At 45.5% G+C, this 26,949-nt stretch overlaps 2 long non-coding RNA genes across 2 annotated transcripts in view; both read right to left on the bottom strand.

Annotated features, from left to right (window-relative positions):
• LOC142107645 (uncharacterized) overlaps nucleotides 1-26,949 on the bottom strand; it is a 176,111-nt gene that overhangs the window by 146,541 nt on the left and 2,621 nt on the right. The window lies entirely within an intron of this gene.
• LOC142107393 (uncharacterized) lies at nucleotides 3,403-26,926 on the bottom strand. Its single transcript, XR_012679958.1, has 2 exons — nucleotides 26,806-26,926; nucleotides 3,403-3,537 (listed from the first exon to the last, which is right to left on the bottom strand). It is a non-coding gene; the product is annotated as an uncharacterized LOC142107393 (long non-coding RNA).

The raw sequence follows: 26,949 nt of genomic DNA, 5'->3' as shown, positions 1-26,949 counted from the left end.
TCCTTTAATAGCTGTACGCCTAAAATATAATGTGCAGCTGTGGCTATTTCAGTAAAGGAAATGCACAAGACTATGTAAAACAACACAAACCTCACCCGCTTTTGTCTATCAAGTCTCTGATCCTTCCTCCACCAAATCCTGTCCTCGTGTCTGGCTCTACTTACGGTTTTACATAACTTTTTATACAATGAATCCCTTTGATAAAACCATTGGATATCTATGCTCCTAGATTTCATTTTTATGCTAATATGGTTTGAGAAAAGTATTTACATCCAGACTTTTCACGGCAGAGGGAATTACGACATTTATTTAGTTTTGCTCTGTAAGTCTTTCTAATTTTCTTTGATTGATAATAGTTTTCCGATCTAACATATTATAGGACTCGAATCATAGCAGTATTGTGTTACAGATTTTGCTACTTTCAAGTGGCTAAACATATTCATTTGTTTTACATTTTATGTGAAACATGACCAGCACCTACCTGCATTACATTTACGTCTGTGACTGAGCAATGACAATTTCACCAACAAAATCCTATAGCGCATATTAGTGAACTAGATACACCTCAGTAAAAGGCATATATCCAACACCTGTATTTTCACCTTGAATATTTGAATAGGTGCAGAGTAAGTGGCATTGGGTTAATCATGGGTGGTGGAATGTGAAGCACATGACATGATTTCACTGTGACTTGTTCTCTGACTAAACAACATTGAGTCATTGAGGAAGATTAAGAAGTTCCTTGAATCAGCAGCTGTTCTCTTATACCCTCTTGTGACGTGCCCTGTATGAAGCTATGGGTCTCTTTGGTTTCATGACTGTTTCCTGATCTTGTTTATTTAGGTCTTTTCTGCAAGGAATAATAATGGGCTTTTTTCCCCCTGCAGCATAATAAGGCATTTTGTTGTATATTTCTTCCAAGGCTGTAAGAGTACCGATATATTTGGGAAATCATATAGATTTGTGACAAGAGGACAGTGTCTATGGGAGGGGTAACATTTTGCATCATCTGATAACAGGAGCTGTTGGATCAGGGCATTCTTGGCTGTGCAGGGTAGCAGAACTCTTGCTCCATGCATTTGGTCATGTGCAAAAATTAGTGTAGCCCCTGTGCCACCTGGTACTTGGCTCCCTCTGTTCCTCGGCTCCCTCTGTTCCTCTGATCTGGACCTGGACTCCCTCTGTTCCTCAGGCAGCTTGTACAGGACCAATAACAGTTTATATTCTGGCTATGACAGACACTGTTTTTGGGTCTGGTAATTTCCTCTGGCATTCTGGCAGCTAGCTCTAGTAATCTTGCTGCTCTTCCAGATAGATTGCCAGCATTATCTGTAAGGTCGTCAGCTCTCTCTGTTAAAATTGCAGCTTTCTCTGTGAGACTTTCAGCTCTGTCTGAGGAATGTGTAGCCCTTCTCAACTCCTTCACTTTCTGGGTCTGATTCATTAAGAAACGTAAATGCTGATACGTGCCGTATTTTGCATTTTTTCAATCTGCGCATGCACTAAACCAAAACATACACTACGATCTTTAGAAATGTATTTTATGGGTGGGGGTGGTAAAAATAAATAAAAAATAATAAAAATTATACAGCAAATGCCGTATATGCAGAGCGTACCTAGACCCGTATTCAACACAAGACGTTTTTCAGATCCACATGAAGTTAAATACGGATGGGAGTGTGCCCCAATGCCCCTAACGACAGGCAGAGAGAACAAACAGAGTACTCACTCTCACTGTGCTGTTTCGCCCTCTGTAGCAGGCTCAGCACCTCTACAGACACTGATTTCTGAGACTCTGTGGGTCCTCATGGCATGGAGCCCGGTCAGTCAACGGCCGCGCCAAACTCCTCCTCTGCCACACTCCTGTGTTTCTCCTTCTTCCCCTTTACTGGGGCCAAAACTCTCTTTTTGTGGGCTCTGACATCACATCTTGTGGACAGACACTATAGGCTTTCTGGGAATTGTAGTTTTCGGAACTGTAGGCTGCACTAGATGGCTCTCTCCCCCGTCCCTGCTAATCAACTCCTGTGACTCACCCCCGAAGGTGAGCGAAGGGCCTAGGGATTAAACAAGATTTTATTTTTATAGGACAAGAAATGTAAATGAGATTCAGGTGATGGAGAGGGAGCATTTAAGCCTATCCCAGTTTACCGAGTAGACTTTTCTCCTACAAAAAGACTTTCTTTTCATAGGGACTTTTTGGGTACTGGTAACCAGGAGTAATCCTATACATTTAATGGGATGGAGTCTGCACCATCTAGTTGCATTTTATTTAGGAAATGCTTTATAGGCACATACACTATGTACCGTATACTTGCCAACTCTCCCGGAATGTCTGGGAGACTCCTGAAATTTGGGTCGGTCTCACGGACTTCCGGGAGAGCTGGCAAGTCTCCCGCATCCCGCAATTGCGGGGCTAAAATGATGCGATTCTCTGTGAATCGAGTCATATTGGTCCCGCCCCCCCTCCGACAAAACGGCATATTTGTCGTGGGGGTGGGGCCAAAATTACACATTTAGCCCCGCCCCATCCATCCCGCCCTCTAGACACGCCCCTCTCCCGGATACAACTTGCCAAAAGTAGACAAGTATGATGTACCTATTTAATAAAAATATGTGACATATGTAGTAAAGATAGATCCACTGTCCCCTCACTCTCGTGATTCATTAAAGACATAAACAGGCTTCTATGAGCAGGAGAAAAATGTAAAAAACATGGAAAAGTTGTCACGTATGACGGGGGTAGTCCTAATGCATTAATTAACTAGACTTAGAAGTGAAATTTTTAAATTTTCTGCCAGTGTATTTCCATCTAGACCTGACATCCCACAAATGGATGCACAGAACGATTTTAGACGGACTGAAAATTAATTTAAAAAAAACATATACCATATAAACACTTTAAGATATCTCTGTCCTCGTAGGTGAATGCTGCTATTAGAATATACTCACCATTATGATATTAATAGACAGTCTCTCAGTAAAAGCAAAAACGAGATGTTATGTAATGAACTAGTTCCTGCGGGCAGTGAGCAGTCACACAGGAAACGACTCATTGTTGCTGTTACCTAATGTGAGTGAACTAAAGACCAACTGCTAGTTGTATATTGTTCTCATTGAAACACGTGATAGTTTATCCAACTAAAAGCTCTGTTTTAAAGGTATAATGGCCTACCTGTGTGGTGGGAGGAGCCACACACCTAGTGTGACCACGCCCCTTTTCTGCAGCTATGGAAGGGCTAACAAGAAGTTGCTATACCTAAGCCCAAAATTCCTTTTGGTGGACCCGGTTGTGACAGTCCCAAATATATATGGTTTGCGGAGGTTCCTTGTTGGCACAATTGCAGTAAGATGGGGGACAGTAAGGGTCATTTGCCAGCCGCAATAAAAATGTGAAGCGAATTTCATTTTGCACAAATATGTTTATTTCAACATTTGCCACATACATAAGTTTATGTCCACTTTCTGCTGTTGGGAAGGGCCTCAGTGTGAAGTAATCATGTCACTTTAAACTTCTGCAAACTGTTGCTGTTCAACCTGTCAAAGTCGAATAATTGGATGAAAGAAAGTATATTGATTAATATTGATTTTTCGTGCGACTGCGCTCAGTACGCCACGTGTCATGGCGCAATCGCACAATAAATAACGCACGCATACACTTGCACTTACACATTCACTTGTATATAGTTCATTTTTATAATAGTTCCAATTCACAGTCATTTATGAACAGATGTTATTTAGTTTATAGTTAGATATTCTCAGGTCACAGGAAATATATCAAGTCTGGTATCATTCTAATCCCCTATTTATCCGCAGACGTCCGGTTCATTCGCCGAAAGGATTGCTTTTTGCGTATGCTAGTTATGGATGATAGGGAATAAATGATTAGAATGATATTGTCTGTGTAATGCTAATAGACCAGTTTAAACTAGTTATTGGCGGGAAAATTAGTATTCATCTTCTGGAGAGCTGATCCCCCACCCTTGGAAAGTTAACTCCCACCCTTGGAGGGTGTCTTTGAACTGACCTTGTCAGACGCCGTCCCCACGCCTCCACGCTAAGCAGGGACGGACGTCTGACTCTCCCTGAGCGTCCCGTTGCTAGGCAACGGAGACGCATCTTCCGGCGGCGGTGTGCGCATGCGCGCCCGTCGCCATGACAACGGGACGCGCTGCTGAAGCTTCCTGTCGGCGGCCAGCTGTCTGACCGCCGAATCACTGTCCACCAATGAGCATGAAGGACCTCCTATATATATCCTGCTCTGACATCACTAGGATGCCAGAGCAACTAGTTATCTAGCCTCCAGCGTTCCAGCTATACATTCTACTTGTATACATCCTATTGATTCCTGTTACTGACCCGGCTTCCTGACCTCGCCTTTGGATTCTCCCTGTGTCCTGCATTGCTACTTCGGTTTGACCCCGGCCTGCTGACTATCCTCTGCCTCCTGAATTTGTACCTTATCTGCCCGCTTGGTTCTGACTCGGCCTGTACGTCTACGGATTTGCCCTTACCTCGCAAGTAGCTACCTGGGAGGGCCGCGACCTGCACGTCGCTCGCCGCGAAGTCCAAACTCCCTTGCGGGGGTCCCTGCTGAATACCAGCGGCGTGTTAGACTCCGCGCCTCCTCGACTAGCTGAGCCAATACTTGCAGGTACTAAAGTCACCTCTGTGACAGTTTGCTCTGGCCATGTCGACCGAGTCGTCTAATGAACCTTCAGCACGTGACCTACTACTCCATTTGGCGCATAGAGTTGAGAAACAAGAGGCTGAGCAAGCACAGTTGCTTCATTGTATTCAAGGAGTCGCCTCACGTCTCGAGACCCTCCAGACCTCTATGGCCACAGCTCAGAATGTTCCCGTGACCACCTCTGCGGCTGCAGCAACTTCCTCCTCTCCTTCCGTGGCATCCACTGCTGTTTTGAGACTTTCTCCACCGGAGAAGTTTGACGGAGAGCCTAAGAGATGCAGGGGATTCCTGAACCAGTGTCTTATTCACTTCGAGTGTAATCCAGCATCGTTCCCCTCAGAACGCATCAAAGTGGCTTTCATCATTTCTCTACTATCCGGACAGGCTCTCGCCTGGGCTTCCCCCTTGTGGGAGCGAAATGACGCACAGGACCCATGACAGTCGGACAATACGCCATTCAGTTCCGCACCTTGTCCTCAGAACTCAGTTGGAACAACGAAGCTTTAGTAGCGGCATTCTGGCAAGGCCTGTCAGATCGAGTTAAGGACGAGTTAACGTCTGGGGAGCTTCCTACTGATCTGGATTCATTAATCACCCTATGCAACCGCATTGATCAACGCTTCCGAGAACGTACACAGGAACGTTCCACCTCCAGACGGGTCCCTACTCGCCTAGCTCCCATGTTCCAAAATCCGATACTTCAGGAGGAACCCATGCAAATTGGCCGATCTCGGCTTTCTGCTGAAGAACGTCAGCGACGTTTCAAACAGAATCTGTGCTTATATTGTGGGGATCCTGGTCATACCATATCTTCGTGCACTAAAAGACCGGGAAACGCCCCCTCCTAGTCGGTGGCAGGGAGGCCGACTTAGGAGTTGGAGTTACTACTCCCTACACTACTGCTAGCACAGATTGCCTCATGCCCATCTCCTTGGACTCACCTGTCGGCCCCTTTGAGACCCTAGCCTTTGTGGATTCCGGCTCTGCCGGGAATTTTATAACTGCCACTCTGGCATCACAACTCCAATTAAACACACTGAAATTGCCTCAGCCATTATTTCTCACCGCAGTGGATGGGAATCGGATCTCCAACGGGTCAGTTTCCCACATCTGTTCTCCTATTCGGCTGACGGTAGGGGTGCTACATTCTGAACTTATCGAGTTTTTGGTTCTTCCTCGTTCTGTCAACACTGTCATTCTAGGATTACCTTGGCTCAAACTTCACTCACCCCAGTTTGATTGGAATCGTGCTATGGTTACCTCTTGGGGCCCACAATGTTTCAAGTCCTGCTTGTCTGGTCTAAAATCTGGCCACTCTACTCTTCCTTGTCGACGGACATCTCCTCAGACTGAATTACCATCTGCATATACCTCCTACAGAGTTGTGTTCTGCAAAGCTGCGGCCGAGGTCCTACCTCCTCATCGGGCCTGGGATTGCTCTATTGAACTTCTTCCTGATAAACCGCTTCCCAAGGGCAGAATTTACCCATTATCTCTCCCCAAGAATGCTGCCATGTCTACCTATATATCTGAAAATCTCCAGCGTGGATTTATCAGGAAATCAACCTCTCCCGCAGGGGCGGGATTCTTCTTTGTCAAAAAGAAAGACGGGACTTTACGGCCTTGCATCGATTACCGGCGATTGAATGCCATTACTGTGAAAAACAGATACCCGTTGCCACTCATCTCGGAACTGTTTGATAGGATCTCTGGATCCAAGATCTTTACTAAACTAGATCTGAGAGGAGCATATAACCTCATTCGTATACGCTCCGGGGACGAGTGGAAGACTGCCTTTTGCACTAAAGAGGGTCACTTTGAATATCTTGTGATGCCCTTTGGATTGTGCAATGCCCCTGCTGTGTTTCAGTCTTTTATTAATGAGATTTTTCAAGACCTTCTCTACGTCTCTGTAGTAGCCTATCTAGACGACATTTTAATCTTCTCTCCAGATCTGGCCACCCATCGTGCTCATGTAGGAGAGGTTCTTTCCCGGTTAAGAAGAAATAAGTTATACTGCAAACTCGAGAAGTGTGTTTTTGAGGTATCACAGATCCCCTTCCTGGGTTACATTGTATCTGGAGCCGGTCTGCAGATGGATCCTGTGAAATTATCTGCCATACTCGAATGGCCCAGACCGTTGGGACTAAAGGCAATTCAGAGATTTGTTGGATTCGCCAACTATTATCGACAGTTCATACCTCACCTTTCTTCCATCATTGCACCCATTACCCATCTGACCAGAAAAACAGCTAATCCTCTGGTTTGGTCTCCGGAAGCTATTTCCGCTTTTGAACTCCTCAAGAAAGCCTTCTCTTCTGCTTCAGTGATTGCTCAACCTGATCAGAACAAACTATTTTTAGTCAAAGTTGATGCTTCCTCGATTGGTGTCGGGGCAGTCTTGTCGCAAGAAACTAATTCTGGGAGACTAATACCTTGCGGGTTCTTCTCTAGGAGATTTTCCCTTTCTGAGTCTAATTACGGGATCGGAGATAAAGAGTTATTAGCTGTAAAGTCTGCACTTGAAGAATGGCGTCACCTCCTGGAGGGTGCTCTCCACCCGGTCACCGTACTTACCGATCACAAGAATCTCATCTACCTTCGGGAGGCTCGGTGCCTGAATCCCCGTCAAGCCAGATGGTCCTCATTTTTTGCTCGGTTCAATCTCAGACTCACCTACCGTGCTGGTTCACTAAACTCCAAGGCTGATGCTCTGTCCCGTTCCTTCGATACCTCTGATACTCCTCACTCGGTAGAACCCCCACCGGTCTTAGAACCTTCTTGCATTGTGGCAATCACTCGGACACCGCCTGTCGGTTGCTCCTTTCTGGAACCACACCTTCGTCTGAGGGCGCTCCGTTGGGCACATACTTCTAAGTTTGCTGGACATGCCGGATCAGAGAAGACTCTTTCATTACTTTCTCGGCAATACTGGTGGCCCACCATCCGTACTGACGTCCGGGAGTTCGTAGCCTCATGCACTACTTGTGCTCAGAATAAAGTACCTAGGCAACCTCCCGCTGGACTGTTACAACCTCTTCCAATTCCTGACCACCCTTGGTCTAGTATCTCAATGGATTTCATTACTGATTTACCACCCAGCAACGGCTACAACACCATCTGGGTCACTGTCGACAGATTTTCTAAAATGGCCCACTTCGTTCCCCTAAAGGGCCTTCCAACTGCAGCTAAACTAGCACAAATCTTTATCAAGGAGATCTTCCGCATCCACGGTTGTTCTCTAGAGATAATCTCGGACCGTGGCGTCCAGTTTATTTCTCGCTTCTGGAGAGCCTTCTGCAAGGACTTAGGTATCAGTCTTAAATTCTCCTCTGGGTACCACCCACAAACCAACGGTCAGACAGAGCGAGTAAATCAAGATTTAGAATTGTTTCTTCGTTGCTTTTCTTCACACAACCAATCCAATTGGAGTCTTCTGCTACCTTGGGCCGAATTTGCCCACAACAACCATAATCATTCTTCTGGATATTCCCCATTCTTCACTGTATATGGGACCCATCCCATTCTTCCCTCGTTTTCTTTCCCACCCCCCACGGTCCCTGCCGCCCACGCTATGACTCAAGATATGGCTAAACTATGTGTCACTCACCGGACCGTGAGTGCCTCTTCCCGGACATTTAGGAACCGTGGTCGTCCACCATCCTGAGGGTCTGCGCATGCGCAGCCCTTTTCTATACTTCAGTGTATACTCCTTTAACTTAATTGGCAGATCAGGCAACCTCCCTATATTAAGCACCTGTGGTCACCACCACGTTGCCTGATCTTGGAGTCTCATTCCTCATGAGTCTCTGAAGGTGTTCCTGTATTACTCGTGTATTCAGCGCTGCTGATTCCTGTGGTTTCCAAACCACTTCTACTACTGTGGTTCCATACCACTTCTACCATCAACTGTATCATCATTACTGTTTGCTCATTGCTATCCGCTGCCTCCGTGCACTCCAGCTTTTACCTCACTCACCTGCTTCTCATCAAGTCTGTTTGCTGATTGCTATCCGCTGCCTCTGTGCACTACAGTCTCCTGCTTGCAACTCGCCTGTGTTCAACATCGTGACTGCCAGCTGACTACTATCCGCTGCCTCTGTGCACTACAGTCTCCTGCTTGCAATTCGCCTGTGTTCAACATCGTGACTGCCAGCTGACTACTATCCGCTGCCTCTGTGCACTACAGTCTCCTGCTTGCAACTCGCCTGTGTTCAACATCGTGACTGCCAGCTGATTACTATCCGCTGCCTCCGTGCACTACACTCTCATCTCATCTTTGCTGTGACTTCCTCGAGACTGCCGCTTTTCATTACCATCTGCTACACTTCGTGATCTACAGCTCCTGCCCTGCGCTGCACTCCTGTTTCCCATCGCTGTTGGTTCCTGTGGTTGCTACTGGTTACCTCCGTGTGCCGCTGAGTCCTGCCGCTGTGGTCAGCGCTATCGTCCATCTCCTGCTGATCCACTCTCCACGCCTTCACGTGTTCCACTGGTCTCTACCCTCCTGTCAGCATTGGATTTGTATCTCTTCTACTACCCTCTGCTGGATCATCTCCATTCTCCTGGGTTTCCTATGAGTCCAGTTCCACGTGTTGCTGACTCCTGTGGATTCGTGTCCCTGTCGGTCTACTCACCTGTGCGCTGCACCTGCTAGACCGCTGCTTCACCTATCCAGGGACTTCCTATCCAGTCGGCCTCCAGCCGCTCAGGTACCGCTGCAATCCCATCTGACTGCTACTGCTGAACCACGGTATGCATACTTCTCATTGACTGTGCTGTGTATTGCATATCTTGCTGGACTGTGTTTGGTTCTCTCTGGAGTCTGCTATCCGCTGAGTCTATTGCCATCATTGACTGTGTTATCATTGTGCTGGACTACTTCAAGAGACTTTCTAGATTGCAGACCTGATCAGTCATTTACATATATATATATATCTATATTGTGCATATTACTGTGGATCGTGTATAAGGTGCCTGTGTATATCCTGTGTTGCAGTCTTCCCCCGTGCACCTCCTCACATATATATTCAGTGGTACAACTTGCTGATGTCAGACCACTGATCCCTGTTTCCGGTATCACCTGTTCCATTATCCTCTCACATAGCAGTGGTACAACTTGCTACCGCAGACCACTGACTACCTGGATACCTCCACTTGGATTCCATTCCTTCACTCAGACAGCGGTACAACTTGCTACCCGCAGACCGCTGACTCTCATCACCTCCTTGTTTCTGTTGGACATTCCTCCTCACTATAGCAGTGGTACAACTTGCTATCGCAGACCACTGACTACCTTCACGTGTCCTTGCCCATACAGTTCCTTGTGTATCATTACCTCATTATTACCAGTGTTGCTAGTCATAGACTTTCCTGAGCATCTCATCGGTCATCATTTCATGTTCCGTGATCACCCAGCTACCAGAGTACCCTATTACCATCTACATTGCTCTGGTAAGCCTACCATCTGGTGATCCCTGGGTAAAGACTCCTAGTGCCCGTGACAGTAAGATCAGGCCATGACAGACCCAGATGTGGAACCTACCGCCAAAGAGATGCTGCAACATCTGGTTAGCCGTGTGGAGCAACAGGATGCCCGCCAACAGCTGCTACTTCAGTGTTATCAGTCATTAACCTCCCAAGGAACATCTGGACAGACTGTGACAGCTACTACTGAAGCTCCTGTGCTTTCCTCCGTTTCCCCATTGCCATCCCAGGTGTCTACAGCTTCCACGCTTCACCTGCCTACTCCGTCAAAGTACGATGGAGACCCCAAAACTTGTAGGGGTTTCCTTAACCAATGTTCAGTCCATTTTGAGCTCCAACCTCAAAATTTTTCTACCCATCGTTCCAGAGTGGCCTATCTTATCTCTTTGTTTTCAGGACAAGCCCTGGCTTGGGCCTCCCCTCTGTGGGAGAGGAACGATCCAATATTACAAGATAGTGCCAAATTCATTTCTACATTCCGAAGTGTGTTCGATGAACCAGGTCGTGTGACCTCCGCTGCTTCCAGCATCCTCCGTCTGCGACAAGGATCTCATACTGTAGGCCAGTACGTCATTCAATTTAGGATCTTAGCCTCTGAACTTCAGTGGAACACTGAAGCCCTAGTTGCCGCCTTCTGGCAGGGGCTTTCCGATAAAATTAAAGATGCACTGACTACTCAAGAGCTTCCTTCGTCACTTGAAGATTTGATCTCTCTATGCCATCGTGTTGATATGAGATTTCGTGAAAGAGAGGCTGAGAGAACGACTTCTGCTAAAGCACCTCTTCGCTCTAACCCTCAATTTCGTCCAGTGTCACCTGCTGTGATTCCCATGGAGATAGGACGTTCCAAGTTATCTTCTGAGGAGAGGAGACGAAGAGTCAAGAATAGACTCTGTATCTATTGTGCTGATTCCACTCATGTCCTCAGCTCCTGCCCTAAGAGATCGGGGAATGCCAGGCCCTAACTAGTTCTGGAGAGGTGAAGTTAGGGTCCCTGGAGTCCTCTCCATCGTCTATGAAATCTAAAGTCTGCGCTTTTGATGTGACTATTTCCTTTGCTACCAAAACCTTCGAGTCACAGGCATTGATTGATTCCGGAGCAGCAGGAAATTTTATTTCCAAATCGTTAGTAAATCAATGGTCTCTACCAGTGATTACCTTAAAAACTCCTATTACTGTGACGGCTATCGATGGATCACGTCTCATCAACGGTCTCATCACCCAGAGTACGTCTCCAGTAACCCTTCAGATTGGTGCTCTGCATCATGAAGAGATATCGTTTTTAATTCTTCCTGTGACGACAAGTCCGATTGTCCTAGGCCTTCCATGGCTTCAGTGTCACTCTCCCCAGATTGACTGGCGCACCCCTCAAGTCACGTCTTGGGGGTCTGAATGTCACCATCATTGCCTTTCCCAAGTCATTCCTCTCAAGGTACAGCAAGCTTCCATCTCAGCTATTTCACCGGGACTCCCTCCTCAATATGCTTCATTTACCGATGTTTTTGATAAAGCTCAGTCTGAACGTCTTCCTCCTCATCGTTCTTGGGATTGTCCGATTGATCTTCTTCCTGGCAAGACTCCTCCCAGGGGCCGGGTCTATCCACTCTCGTTACCTGAAACTCAAGCTACATCTGAATATATACGGGAGAACCTCCAGCGTGGGTTCATTCGACCTTCCACCTCGCCCGCTGGAGCTGGGTTCTTCTTTGTCAAAAAGAAGGATGGATCATTACGCCCTTGTATAGATTTTCGTGGACTCAATGCCATTACTATCAAGAATCGGTATCCCATTCCGTTGATCACTGAGCTATTTGACCGCATCAAGGGAGCCCGTATTTTTACTAAGTTGGATCTTCGTGGTGCCTACAATTTAATCAGAATTCGTTCCGGTGACGAATGGAAGACAGCGTTTAACACCAGAGACGGGCATTACGAATATCTGGTAATGCCTTTCGGGCTATGTAATGCCCCCGCTGTTTTTCAGGGCTTCATTAATGAGATTTTTCGGGACTTATTATATGTATGTGTCGTCGTCTACCTGGACGACATATTGATTTTTTCACAGGACCTGCCCTCTCACCACCAACATGTGGCAGAAGTTCTCTCCAGGCTACGGAAAAATTCATTGTTCTGTAAATTAGAAAAATGTTCATTCGAATTACCCCAGATTCCATTCTTGGGGTATATAGTTTCCGGAGTTGGCCTGAAGATGGATCCTGACAAAGTAAATGCTGTACTACTTTGGCCCCAGCCAACTACTCTTCGTGCAATCCAGCGTTTTTTAGGTTTTGCCAATTACTATAGACGCTTCATTCAAGACTTTTCTTCCATTGCATCTCCTATTGTGGCCCTGACTCGAAAAGGGGCTAATCCTAAGCAGTGGTCAACTGAGGCTATTCAAGCCTTTCAAACATTAAAAGAGTCCTTCTCTTCGGCTCCAATCCTTCGTCAGCCTGATGTGACACTCCCCTTCTTCCTAGAAGTAGATGCCTCTAATGTGGGCTTAGGAGCTATTCTCTCCCAGCGCTCGGAACAGCAAAAATTCCACCCTTGTGCCTTCTATTCTCGGGGTCTCCTACCCGCAGAGAAGAATTATACCATCGGAGACAAGGAATTACTGGCTATCAAAGCCGCATTAGAGGAATGGAGATACTTGTTGGAGGGAGCTCGCCATCCGGTGACGATCTTCACGGATCATAAGAACTTGTCATATCTCCAGTCTGCCCAATGCTTGAACCCTCGTCAAGCAAGATGGTCTCTTTTCTTTTCCCGTTTTGAATTAATAATTACCTTCAAACCAGCTGCCAAGAACAAAAAAGCTGATGCCTTATCTAGAGCCTTTGTTACGTCCTCTGATATGGAAGAGGTTTCCAACCATACCATTCTAGACCCCAAATGTATCTCACTGGCTGCTTCATCCACCAAAACGCTACCATTTGGGAAGACCCTCGTGCCTCCTACTCTAAGGAGGAAAATCCTTTCGTGGTTCCATGCCTCTCGTTTTTCTGGACACGCCGGGGAACACAAGACTTTTGAGATCCTCTCTCGAAGTTACTGGTGGCCTTCAATGAGGAGAGACGTCAAAGAGTTCATTGCTTCCTGTGAATTATGTTCGCAATTCAAATCCTCCCGCAGAACCCCAGCAGGGTTGCTGCGACCACTACCCATTCCGTCCAAACCATGGACCCATATTAGTATGGATTTCGTTACTGACTTACCACCTAGTAAGAACCATAACACTATTTGGGTGGTAGTGGACAGATTTTCGAAGATGGCTCATTTCATTCCTCTGTCTGGTTTGCCTTCCTCGTCTATTCTGGCTGAACATTTCATTAAAGAGATCTTCCGTATCCATGGATGTCCATCTGAGATTGTGTCTGATAGAGGAGTACAATTCGTGTCCAGATTCTGGCGAGCCCTTTGTAAAACCTTGGGCATACGATTAGCACTCTCATCTTCTTACCATCCGCAATCCAATGGACAAACCGAACGTGTCAATCAAGATCTTGAGACTTTTATAAGGATATTTTCATCAGCCAATCAAGACAACTGGGTAGAGTTACTCCCTTGGGCTGAGTTCGCCCATAACAACATGTACCATGAGTCATCATCCAAAACTCCATTTTTTGTGGTCTACGGTCACCATCCGTCTTTTCCGGAATTTCCTGCCCTCCCGCCCACCCAAGTTCCTGCGGTGGAGACTGTTTGTCAGACTTTTAAAAATATCTGGTCTCAGGTCAGAACCTGTTTAAAGAAGACATCTGTCAAATATAAATCTTTCGCTGATAAGAAGAGGCGGGCTATTCCACCACTAAAAATTGGAGATCGTGTCTGGTTATCCACAAAAAATATTCGTTTGAAGGTTCCATCCATGAAATTCGCCCCTCGTTTTATTGGTCCATATAGGATCATTCAAGTTATCAATCCAGTATGTGTGAAACTCCTTCTTCCTAAGAGTCTTCGGATTTCTAATGCCTTCCATGTATCCTTGCTCAAACCTCTTATTATCAACCGTTTCTCAACTCCTCCCTCAGCTCCGCAGCCAGTTCAAGTTCATCAGGAGGAGGATTTTGAGATTACCGAGGTACTAGATGCAAAAATTTCGCGAGGAGTCCTCCACTTCCTCGTTCATTGGAAGGGCTTTGGTCCTGAGGAGCGCTCTTGGATCAAAGCTGAAGATCTTAATGCTCCTGCCCTTTTGAAGAAGTTTTACTCCAAAAATCCGGACAAGCCCGGTTCCAGGCGTTCTGTGCCCACCTTTAAAAGGGGGGGTACTGTCACTCACCGGACCGTGAGTGCCTCTTCCCGGACATTTAGGAACCGTGGTCGTCCACCATCCTGAGGGTCTGCGCATGCGCAGCCCTTTTCTATACTTCAGTGTATACTCCTTTAACTTAATTGGCAGATCAGGCAACCTCCCTATATTAAGCACCTGTGGTCACCACCACGTTGCCTGATCTTGGAGTCTCATTCCTCATGAGTCTCTGAAGGTGTTCCTGTATTACTCGTGTATTCAGCGCTGCTGATTCCTGTGGTTTCCAAACCACTTCTACTACTGTGGTTCCATACCACTTCTACCATCAACTGTATCATCATTACTGTTTGCTCATTGCTATCCGCTGCCTCCGTGCACTCCAGCTTTTACCTCACTCACCTGCTTCTCATCAAGTCTGTTTGCTGATTGCTATCCGCTGCCTCTGTGCACTACAGTCTCCTGCTTGCAACTCGCCTGTGTTCAACATCGTGACTGCCAGCTGACTACTATCCGCTGCCTCTGTGCACTACAGTCTCCTGCTTGCAATTCGCCTGTGTTCAACATCGTGACTGCCAGCTGACTACTATCCGCTGCCTCTGTGCACTACAGTCTCCTGCTTGCAACTCGCCTGTGTTCAACATCGTGACTGCCAGCTGATTACTATCCGCTGCCTCCGTGCACTACACTCTCATCTCATCTTTGCTGTGACTTCCTCGAGACTGCCGCTTTTCATTACCATCTGCTACACTTCGTGATCTACAGCTCCTGCCCTGCGCTGCACTCCTGTTTCCCATCGCTGTTGGTTCCTGTGGTTGCTACTGGTTACCTCCGTGTGCCGCTGAGTCCTGCCGCTGTGGTCAGCGCTATCGTCCATCTCCTGCTGATCCACTCTCCACGCCTTCACGTGTTCCACTGGTCTCTACCCTCCTGTCAGCATTGGATTTGTATCTCTTCTACTACCCTCTGCTGGATCATCTCCATTCTCCTGGGTTTCCTATGAGTCCAGTTCCACGTGTTGCTGACTCCTGTGGATTCGTGTCCCTGTCGGTCTACTCACCTGTGCGCTGCACCTGCTAGACCGCTGCTTCACCTATCCAGGGACTTCCTATCCAGTCGGCCTCCAGCCGCTCAGGTACCGCTGCAATCCCATCTGACTGCTACTGCTGAACCACGGTATGCATACTTCTCATTGACTGTGCTGTGTATTGCATATCTTGCTGGACTGTGTTTGGTTCTCTCTGGAGTCTGCTATCCGCTGAGTCTATTGCCATCATTGACTGTGTTATCATTGTGCTGGACTACTTCAAGAGACTTTCTAGATTGCAGACCTGATCAGTCATTTACATATATATATATATCTATATTGTGCATATTACTGTGGATCGTGTATAAGGTGCCTGTGTATATCCTGTGTTGCAGTCTTCCCCCGTGCACCTCCTCACATATATATTCAGTGGTACAACTTGCTGATGTCAGACCACTGATCCCTGTTTCCGGTATCACCTGTTCCATTATCCTCTCACATAGCAGTGGTACAACTTGCTACCGCAGACCACTGACTACCTGGATACCTCCACTTGGATTCCATTCCTTCACTCAGACAGCGGTACAACTTGCTACCGGCAGACCGCTGACTCTCATCACCTCCTTGTTTCTGTTGGACATTCCTCCTCACTATAGCAGTGGTACAACTTGCTATCGCAGACCACTGACTACCTTCACGTGTCCTTGCCCATACAGTTCCTTGTGTATCATTACCTCATTATTACCAGTGTTGCTAGTCATAGACTTTCCTGAGCATCTCATCGGTCATCATTTCATGTTCCGTGATCACCCAGCTACCAGAGTACCCTATTACCATCTACATTGCTCTGGTAAGCCTACCATCTGGTGATCCCTGGGTAAAGACTCCTAGTGCCCGTGACACTATGGGCTTCCACCAAACAGAATCTTCTCAAGTCTGGACGTCATTATAAAACTTCCGCTGACAATCATAGAAGAGTCGTACCAGTCCTCCAGGTTGGGGACAAAGTCTGGTTGTCCACTAGGAATTTGAGACTTCGGGTTCACTCCATGAAACTGGCACCTCGCTTCATTGGACCCTTCTCAGTCACTCAAATCATTAACCCAGTTACGGTTAGACTCCAACTTCCTCTGGCTCTGAAGATCCATAACACCTTCCATATTTCCCTCCTTAAACCTCTGATACTCAACAAGTTTTCCCAGGTCACCCCTGTTCCTCATGCCATTCCAACCACTATGGGGGACGAATATGAGGTTAGTCAAATCCTGGAGGAACGTAAATTTCGAGGACGGTTACAGTACCTGGTACATTGGAAAGGCTTTGGTCCAGAAGAGAGGTCTTGGGTTTTTAAAGAAGATTTGCATGCCCCAGGATTATAATCCGCCTTTCTTAAATGGCGCTCTTTACCAGATGGGTCTTCCGATTGTGAGGAGGGGGGTACTGTCAGACGCCGTCCCCGCGCCTCCACGCTAAGCAGGGACGGACGTCTGACTCTCCCTGAGCGTCCCGTTGCTAGGCAACGGAGACGCATCTTCCGGCGGCGGTGTGCGCATGCGCGCGCATCGCCATGACAACGGGACGCGCTGCTGAAGCTTCCTGTCGGCGGCCAGTTGTCTGACCGCCGAATCACTGTCCACCAATGAGCATGAAGGACCTCCTATATATATCCTGCTCTGACATCACTAGGATGCCAGAGCAACTAGTTATCTAGCCTCCAGCGTTCCAGCTATACATTCTACTTGTATACATCCTATTGATTCCTGTTACTGACCCGGCTTCCTGACCTCGCCTTTGGATTCTCCCTGTGTCCTGCATTGCTACTTCGGTTTGACCCCGGCCTCCTGACTATCCTCTGCCTCCTGAATTTGTACCTTATCTGCCCGCTTGGTTCTGACTCGGCCTGTACGTCTACGGATTTGCCCTTACCTCGCAAGTAGCTTCCTGGGAGGGCCGCGACCTGCACGTCGCTCGCCGCGAAGTCCAAACTCCCTTGCGGGGGTCCCTGGTGAATACCGGCGGCGTGTTAGACTCCGCGCCTCCTCGACTATCTGAGCCAATACTTGCAGGTACTAAAGTCACCTCTGTGACAGACCTATGGACTGCATTACACTGGACCTTCCTAAAGCCTGAACCTATGGGAACTTGCCAAGTCATCCTTATTGTATTTACTGTAACACCAAATGTATATATATATATCGCTCCCTGGAATCAGCTTGCAGTCACTCTGACCACAGTCTTCAGGGCTAAAGGACTATATAGCTGTATCCAGCAGAGCGCAGCACCGCGCAGCATATGTATCGGCTGTTCTTATTTATTGAACTGTTGTTCTATTTGCTGTTGCTAAATAATTTTCTTGTGCTTTGGAACCACACAAATTGCATAGACAATGGTCACTGGAAAACGATGAATTAACTTTAATAAACTAAAAGCCATTCATTCATTTAAACATTTTAATGTTTCACCTCAAATACAGCTAAATGCAGTTTGATTTATGACTTAAGAGTGAGGGGATATCAGTACTGTCTTCATTTGACAATTTGCGAGACCAACTGTGGGACCAAAGGTCAGTTTCTGAACCAATGTTCCGACGGGAAACTGAAACCTCTATCTGGAATCACAGCGGCCATACTGGGGAAAATGAATTATTCTCTAGTAAATAAATGTTCTCAGAATGTGATAATTCTTGTGGCCATTTATTACAGCACAACTTCCTCTTCTTTATTGAATACAACCTAGTTTAACACTTCAATATTCGAACCTTTCCTCTGCAAAAACCACTAATACTTTGTGCTATTGATAGAAGTTTCATTTCTGGTGTGACCAAATGTCTCCAAACCAATCCTCTCTCTCTCTCCTAAAATAATAAGAAAAGCAGAAGTCTTAGTTCCTTGAAAATGGTGGATGACTTACACGTGCATTTGCATATGAATATAGCTAAGACTTCTGCTTTTAATATTAGTTTAGAGGCAGGCTTTAATATGGATCTTTTCCACCGGAGTGGATCGTTTTCTGTGCTTTATTTTTTTATTTTGCACCTGTACTGGATACCTCCCCTAATTTACATATTTTGGCAGTTAGGCTGGGTACACACTACAGAAACTGTCTCCCAATGTGTTATCTATAACGATTTTACCAACAACTGATAAAAGAAAAGTCCCGATCAGCCGATTTGTGTGTGTACACACTATACATGTTTTAAAAGATTTACCTTCAGATCTGTGCTCTTCATCTGTCATAACCAGTGTCGGACTGGCCCAGCGGGCTACCATTAAAATAACCGGTAGGCCCGGCTACCTTACGGCCACACCCCCTTTTAAAAGTGGGCGGAGCTGCCCCTGAGGACCCGTTGCCCGCACTAGGCAGCCCGCTGTCCTCCCCGGCGTCACCGCTGCTTCAAATGCGATCCCAGCTGCGATCGCATTTGAAAGGTCTTCCACACACATTGACCACATTATGCATACCTATCAAAGACCACTTCCGGCCCCGAACTTCCGGATTCACGCGTGCGTTCCAACCTGGAACGCACGCCGCTACTACACACCTCGATCACCAGCATTTCCCCGCGGACACCCGCTGTCCATACGGCCGACTTTCCACTCCTACCCAGGAACATCGTGGCTATCAGACGCACTGAACTTTCTTTTATCATTGGATCTACCTAGGTGTTCACCTCATCTGGAATCTTCCAAGCACAAGTATATAGACTCTGACCCTCATACCTATGAACTGAGCCATCGAGTTTTGTCGGTGGATGCGACTTACACATTGGACACTTGCATTAGTTACCCCGCATTAGCTAGTAGATATTGATTGGATCCCACCTTAGCCCTATCATTATTTTATTGCTGTATCACATGTTTTTATTATTTTTTATTGCTATTCCTACGATTGTTTTCTGCATGTTTGATATAAAAGCTTGATACTCATCCTCTCAAATATCCATATATCCATTTTTTAACCAATCGCATATACATAGGTTTAAGCGCAGAATTCTATTTTATTATTTGTCCTTCGTGGACTGAGAACTCCCCCTCTAGTTTTTGGCCCCGCTTCTATGATGGTTGACCACACCCCCTCTGGTGGGCCCCTAGTGTTGCAGTCCCCCGGTGGGCCCTTCATGCCCCAGTCCGACACTGGTCATAACCATCGGCTGAAAAGATTGTGACTCTGTAAACTCTATAGAGATCTATGGACACTGCCGGTCCTGAGTGCTCACACACTGCAGAATTCGACATAGTTCCAGCGATGAAGAGGATTTAGTCTGATTTAAAATTCTCGTTCAACGACACTATGGGCTTTGGAACGATGATCGTTCATCGTTGCAGCGTACACACTACTGTGCTATCGGACCAACCATTCGTTTATTGCCAGATTAACTCAATGATCGACTGAAAACAATGTAGTGTGTATACATATACCTCTGTTCTGCACAAGATCTGCGTCTCTCTTCCACTCTCATCACATCCTCCCATTCTTGGTTATGGGACTTTTTCGGGCTGCACCCACTTTGTGGAATTCCCTCCCTTGCACAGTAAGACTTTCTTCTAGTCTCCAAACCTTTAAGTGTTCTCTGAAAACCCAACTCTTCAGACAAGCTTATAATATTCCTCTACCACCATCTTAATCTCCCTAGGTAACCCTATTAACACCCTCTACACAGCTAACACAAGACAACAACCCTCTGACCAACATTGCTGTGTGACTGATCACACAGCCCACTAAATACTTTGTAACATTTGCATTCTAGCTGGACAAATATTCAATATGATGCAGCACTTACCCTTGTGTAGCAAAACTTTGTCCCATAGATTGTAAGTTTGCGAGCAGGGCCCTCTTACCTCTCTGTCTGTATGTATTACCCAGTATTGTTTTATTACTGTTTGTGTCCAATTGTAAAGCGATACGGAATCTACTGGCGCTATATAAATAAATGTTGATGATGATACATTGAGGGCCTCAATAGTAAGTCTGATCCATAAGTGCAAATTGCGCCGTTTTAAACTGTACATGCACAGTAGGCAGGGCCGGTGCTAGGGTCCATGGCGCCCTAGGCATTTTGTCAAAATCGGCGCCCCCCCCCCCCCCCGCAAAAATCGTCGCCCTCCTTCCTCCTCCCTCCTCCCCCCTCACCCGATCTTTCCTTACCTTGCCTCACCACCGCAGCCTCTCTGCTCCGTCTGCTCCCCTCCACTCACTGACACTGTCGGGCCATGATGATGATGTCACGGCCCGACAGTCAGTGAGTGGAGGGGAGGAGACGGAGCAGAGAGGCGGTGGTGGTAAGCAATAGCCTCCTCCCCCCTCCCCGTGGATGTATCTGAATGCTGTGCGGCGGCCGTGACAGGTATGGTCACAGTTTTAAGGTAATTTTCATTCTGTGGCGCCCTCCAGAGCCCGGCGCCCTAGGCAAGTGCCTAACCTTGCCTAATGGGAGCGCCGGGCCTGTCAATAGGCAAAGATCTCAGTGCCATCAAAACCTAGTGCAGGTACCAGCAAATTCGGGGGGACCGCTTTAAGCGTATCTTATGAAAATGTAGGAAATTCACGTATTATTCCCAGTCACACATATCTCTTGATACCTGCTGCTAAGAATACTAAGTAAATTTAACGGAAACGAAGCAAGTAACAAAGATTGCCGTGACCCTTTTAAAATGCCAAGTCCAGCTGAACTTAGAAAACACATGAATGTAAACATTGATTCAGTAGGAATCGGTGGGGGTGAAAAAAGCCGGATTTAAATTGAGGATGAGTTTGTTTGTTTTATGGCCTCTCTGCAAAAATCGATTGATACACGGCTTATTAACTTGCCGTGGAAGGTGAGGTGGCACTATGGGAACACTAGCCTAGGGCGGCGTAAACCCTTAATCAGCTCAGCTCTCCCCAGTCGCAATGTAATAATACTATGGAATAATAACTCAACGTTAAAAGTTTCTTTTAAAAAGTTGTCAGTATTTTAGATTCAACAGCCGTAGACAAACACAGATCTGCACATTTACATCAAGTGTATTATTAGAGAAACATTTCAAGAATGCAAGAAATGAATCAGCATAGATTAGTATCAGCCTTACTTTCTTTTTCGGTAAAGGCGTAAGGGTATATTTACTAAACTGCAGGTTATTTATTGCATTCTACAAAATGATAACTAGAATCTGATTGGTTGCTATAGGCAACATCTCCACTTTTCAAACCCACAGTTTAGTAAATATACCCCTTACTGTCCACAATGCTTAGTTTCTACTCCCAAGTGAGATCTTGGTCAGGGGGCTTGGATAAGACATGACCAGGTGGGTATTAAGGTATAATCCTAACATAGAAATCCACTTTGCCATGGAGTGATCCAAAAAGAGTTGGCTGTTACAACTTTTATACTCTCATTTGCCCTTATAACCTACTTCCAGACATTTACATATAGCTGATAAATGCAAATTAGAGTGTTGCATCTTCTACCAATATTTACTGTGCATGAGCAGTTTGTGAACATAACATTTTTTGCTTAGCATAAATATTATCACCAAGTGGGTACCGTCTATTTAGTCAGTTGTCTTATCAAAAAACAAAATCTTCACAATATCTGACACCCACATGATGCTCCCATAAAAAGCATATCTCGTTAATATTTTCTCAGTGCCATGCATTAGTCACTGATAACAATCTTAACAGAAGTAGTTCTACACCACAAAATCTTTTATTTATGTGTAAAATTTGCTTGAATCCTGTTAACTCCATCCATACTATGAAGAACAATTAGCCCAGGGCTTTGGTTACACTAAGACACTACTAGTCCATCGGCCTTATGATTGTACCATTAATTTGATCCCTGGCAATAGTCCACCAAGAGGTCCGGTCTATTTATTATCAAGAAGAATAAGAATCTAGACAGGTGTTTTAGCTGTATATCTTTTACTGTCCTCTTGGTGAAGGGTTCGTATTATAAAATATTACTCTCCTGCATTGATTTTCATTGTCTTAACAAAATCAGCATTAGAAATTCGCTTTCCCCTTCCGCTGATTTCTCAACTTTTTGACCAAATCCATGTTAGCTCTACACAGCTAACACAAGACAACAACCCTCTGACCAACATTGACCACACACACAGCCCACTCAGTACTTTTACCTTTGCATTCTAGCTGGTCCATTGTGCAATATGATGTAGCACATGCCCTTGTGTTCCAAACTCCCATTGTCCTATAGATTGTAAGCTTGCGAGCAGGGCTCTTACCTCTCTGTCTGTCTGTATTACCCAGTATTGTCTTATTAATGTTTGTTTACAATTGTAAAGCGCTACGGAATTTGCTGGCGCTATATAAATAAATGTTGATGATGATGATGATGTTGCCTCTATTTTCACCAATCTTCTGCTGCCTACAACTTAATTAAACAGATAATAATAAGAGCTTGGTTTCAGCTCAAGAGATCGGCACAAAGATACCGTTTGATAAGAGACTCAGAGAAATCCCCTCCTATCATAGACCCTTCTCAGATTTTGGCAGTGACATCCAATTATTCTACTAAAATACCACCTGGGAAAACATGGGTGTCCAAATACCTTTGTCATAGACTCAGGTGCTAGGGTCCATGGCGCCCTAGGCATTTTGAAAAGATCGCCCCCCCCCCTGCGCCCTCCAGAGCCCGGCGCCCTAGGCAAGTGCCTAACCTTGCCTAATGGGAGCGCCGGGCCTGCATAGACTGCTATCTTGAGCCCATGAGTCTAAATTCACAGGCCATCCATGAATGAAGAAAACATTAGTGATTCCTCAAAGATGTTTCTTGTGGCCAGGTGTCCACAAAGATATCTATACTATTTATATGCAACACAAAACTCCTCGTCAATCACGTACAGGTCCTCTTCAGCATCGTCCTGGGGCCAATAAGTCATATTTCTATAAATTTCATCACCAATGCTACCATTCATAGCTTTTTCGTACCCCTTAGCCGTCCAAACCATTAAGTGTCTCAGTTCTGCTCTGTTGCTTCACACACCATCTATTGACCCCAGCTCATGAATAGCTCTGCACCAACCATCCAGATACAGTACCTGGAGGCAGTGCTTCTTGGCTACGGACATTTCACACTTCTCTGCAAAGTCCTTTGCTCTTCGCTCTCTAGGGATATAGGTCATACACAGTCATACACCCCCCTGTAATCACTCAAAGGGTTGGAGACTCTCGCTTTATAGCTTAGGCCTATTTAGCATTGTTGTGCATTTGCAGCAGCTTGTCTTCGAATGCGCTCAATGGAGGTGGTGTGGAGAGGGACATACACCTGTATGGGAAGTGTATCTTGCGTGAAATTGGACTGTGCATGCCCAGCAGGGGCATGCTGGGATGGGGGGCAGGGGGGCATCTGGCCCCCGACTAGTCCCATAGTGGGCTACCACGCTCATCCTCCGATCACACTACTCATTCCCTCCCCAGTGGTGGTACTTCTAATGGGTGCATCCCTAGCTAGTACTTAGCCTATAGTGGCGTTACATGCACATTTAAGGAAAATGTAAAAAAAACATTTTTTTTTTTTTTAAATTCAGTTCTGTGTTTGCTTGACTTTCGCTTTCCTTTTTTATGTGTGTTTACTTCTGTGTATGTGTTACTGTTGCTACCCGCCATGTGAGCATTACCACTCCTGTCTACGTATGTGTACAGTAGTTGCTTCTTTGTGTAATTGTAACCATGTGTATAGGGGTAAGTGTTGCCCCTGTGTACGTTGCCATGAATGCATGTCTCTGTGTAAGCTTTGCTATATGTGTGTTTATATCTGCTTCGCTGTGTATCGCAATCTGTGACTGTACCTCTGCATATATGTGTAGCCCCTCTGTATCTTCTTCTGTTCCTCTCCCTTTGTCTCCTCATCCTCTTCGTTCATCAGACAAGTTCTGAACCCCAGAGACCAGAGATCCCAATCAACAGCCAATGGGCAAGCATTAGCTGTCGGCTAAGGCAGATGGTAAATACATCCACATCTGGGGCCTGATTCATTAAGGATCTTAAATTAAGAAGTTTCTTATTTAAGTCTCCTGGACAAAACCATGTTACAATGCAAGGGGTGCAAATTAGTTTTCTGTTTTGCACATAAGTTAAATACTGACTGTTTTTTCATGTAGCACACAAATATCAACTTTAAATTTCAGTGTACAAATAAGCTATCAAGTATTTGTGTGCTACATGAACAAACAGTCAGTATTTAACTTATGTGCAAAACAGAAAACTAATTTGGAGACTGAAATAAGAAACTTCTTAATTTAAGATCCTTAATGAATCAGGCCCCTGATGTATATAGTGTATACAGTCATCGTCCAACCACACTAAATGCGTACTTTCTCATCCAGCCTTATGTAAAGCCCACCTATGGCTAAATCTGACAGAGATCCAGCCACCCAAAGGTCAGGCCAATCAGCTAGATCAGAGAGTGTGTGCCCGGCTTTATCTAGCAGATAGAAGTAGGTGGGAAAGTGCTGTCTTTTTAGATTATTGGCTCATTAACATAAATACAGCGTTCTAATCCCAACCCTGGCGTAATATGCACAATAACTCTTAATAAAAAAAGAAGGAATTCAGGAGTAGCAGTTAAAGTTTGATTATGGGTTGTGTACCTTGTCTGTGTGCCGAGTGCCCATGTACACTCAAATGTGACTGTAGCGCAAAATCAAATGCGTGGAAACAAAATTGATGTCACTGTCATGTATATAACATTTTAGGGAGAGTTTTGTGTTTGGGAAAAAAAAAGACAAAGTGACATACTGCCAACCATCAATATTTAGGTCATACGTGCTGCTAGGTCCACTTTAAAACCCCAGTATGAACTTGATGTCAGGAAAAAAATAAATATAACTATGGAGAAGCTTTTCTAATTACCAGCCATCTTCAACAAAATCTAAACTACAATCTGCTGGCTTTTGTGAAATTTCCTCAATTGGTTTAGTTTGACTGGACCTAGAAAACATAACCTTTATTATATTCTTTACAAATGTAAAACAGTACATTTATTTCCCCTTTAATAGATGCTGACAGCTGTCATTTTTATATTTTGGAAATCCCAAAATTACCCAAGCCTAGAAGAATTATAAATATTCAACAAATATTTGGGGCTAGATTTACTAAACTGCGGGTTTGAAAAAGTGGAGATGTTGCCTATAGCAACCAATCAGATTCTACTTATCATTTATTTAGTACATTCTATAAAATGACAGCTAGAATCTGATTGGTTGCTATAGGCAACATCTCCACTTTTTCAAACCCGCAGTTTAGTAAGTCTAGCACTTGGTGTTTTCAAGAAGCGCTTGATTAAGGTCTGTGCACATAATTTGTATTCAGTCTTCATCTCCCGCTCATTTGTAGTCCTTCGTTTTCAATTGGTCAGGAACAGAAACACCCAGCAGCCAATCAGATTATTTAAGAGAGTGCAAAACAGGCAGCTGCCTCAGTGCGTAGGACACTTATGCCTATTTTTACACAAATGCGCCCTCAGTTCTGGATAAGGAAGTTCCGTGCTGGGTGCGGGCATGAATTATGCACATAGGTGCAAAAATACAAGATTGTGTCTTGTTAGATGATATTTATTAAATGAGATACAATGGTGGGGGGAAGTGCAGGGGGAGAGAATTAATCCAAAAGATCGGTGTAAGAGTTGCAATGGTCGAAAGATTGTCAGAGAGAAGAATATTCAAAATAAAGCGGTAGTAGGATGCTCCTCAGGAACAAAGAGTAGATATGTCAAATGGGTGCAGGAAGGATGACGGTGTCATATTCGCCTCTATGGGCCGCACGGTGACTCAGTGGTTAGCACTTCTGCCTCACAGCACTGGCGTCATGAGTTCGATTCCCGACCATGGCCTTATCTGTGTGGAGTTTGTATGTTCTCCCCGTGTTTGCGTGGGTTTTCTCCGTGTGCTCCAGTTTCCTCCCACACTCCAAAAACTTACTGGTAGGTTAATTGGCTTCTATCAAATTGACCCTAGTCTCTGTGTGTTAGGAAATTTAGACTGTAAGCTCCAATGGGGCAGGGACTGATGTGAATGAGTTCTCTGTACAGCGCTGTGGAATTAGTGGCGCTATATAAATAAATGGTGATGATGATAGGGGGGATACTTTCCAAAAGTGGCAGAAATAAGAGCTAAATTGTGGCAAATATTACAGTAAATATATTATTAATTATTACTGTCTTTTGTTTATAAGATGCCACAAATGTTCCACGTAGGGGGTTTGACAATTAAAATTGACATAATCAGTGTGCTAGTGAGGCAGGGGTCGTTGGCAGAGTGGGAATGTGTAGAAAGGAGGTTGGAGATGTACCATATTCTACAAAAAATAGCACCACATTTCCTCTAGTTTACTGCTGCTTTACTACCGACTCACCTCCACGTTCTGTGCCACTCTTTCTCTGTGTCCTTGGCCAGCCTCATTGTGTCAGGGCGCACGTGTCATAGGCAAACAAAAAGAGTAAGAGGTATTTTTCTAAGTTGGTGTTCTTATCAGTTTATTGCTGAGAAGCGATACAAT

The sequence above is a fragment of the Mixophyes fleayi genome, chromosome 11 (assembly GCF_038048845.1).
Source record: "Mixophyes fleayi isolate aMixFle1 chromosome 11, aMixFle1.hap1, whole genome shotgun sequence".
Classification (NCBI taxonomy): Eukaryota; Metazoa; Chordata; class Amphibia; order Anura; family Limnodynastidae; genus Mixophyes; species Mixophyes fleayi.
The sequence above is the reverse complement of the archived record's forward strand: the minus strand, read 5'-3'. Positions and strand labels throughout refer to the sequence as shown.